The 784-nt window shown below is 39.4% G+C and overlaps 1 long non-coding RNA gene across 1 annotated transcript in view; it reads right to left on the bottom strand.

Moving 5' to 3' along the window:
- Nucleotides 1-784, bottom strand: part of LOC131383332 (uncharacterized) — a 247,892-nt gene that overhangs the window by 218,429 nt on the left and 28,679 nt on the right. The window lies entirely within an intron of this gene.

Genomic DNA, 784 nt, shown 5'->3' on the forward strand with positions numbered 1-784 from the left:
GTGGGAAGGAGTATAGAGGTGAATCCCTCACCCTGGCTGGCTCCTAGCCCTGGGAGGTGGGCCAGAGAGTGGTCCCCACAACCCAGGAGGCCAGGCTCCATTCTGAGAACAGGCATGTGGCTGCCATTGCAGCAAATTCTCTCACTCCTCAATAACTGTCAAAAAAACCTGTCTCCTCCCCTACCCAACCCTCCCAGGGATTTGTTAATCAAGAAAACACTGTTAATCAGAGTGAAATATCCAGATCTGGACCTGGGTCAGTGGCTGCTCTGTTCTTGTCCAGATCTGTCTTTTGTAAGCCAATGGTCTACTCCAGGTAATAAATGTCTGAATCTTGGCTTCCACTATCTATAATCTATACTAAATCTTTTGTGATTTATTAAATACTTAAGAACTATGTATCATGGGCACTAACAATATCCTCATTTTCTGAAAATTTGTTCATGTTTCTTGAATAATTTTCCACCCAAACAATATTAATATTCTTATGTCTTAAGGAGAAAGCTAGGGCCAGAAAGGTATTCCCAAACACATCATTATTTTCAATTAGATCCAGTATTCTAATTATAATAAATATTATGATTCATTTATTTTCCATTTGTTATATTAATGTGGGTGCTCACATGCGTTTTCCCTTCTTCTGTGAAAGTTAAGTCAACTGTAGAATATGGACTGAGAAAACTTTCTAAGTGAATGGTTCTCAACCTGGGCTCCTTGAACTCTCAAAGGGATCAAGAGTAGAACTCAGGGAGTCCATTTATTTGGATAGAAAACTATATTGAAA

The sequence above is a fragment of the Hylobates moloch genome, unplaced genomic scaffold (assembly GCF_009828535.3).
Source record: "Hylobates moloch isolate HMO894 unplaced genomic scaffold, HMol_V3 SCAFFOLD_4, whole genome shotgun sequence".
In the NCBI taxonomy this organism is placed as follows: Eukaryota; Metazoa; Chordata; class Mammalia; order Primates; family Hylobatidae; genus Hylobates; species Hylobates moloch.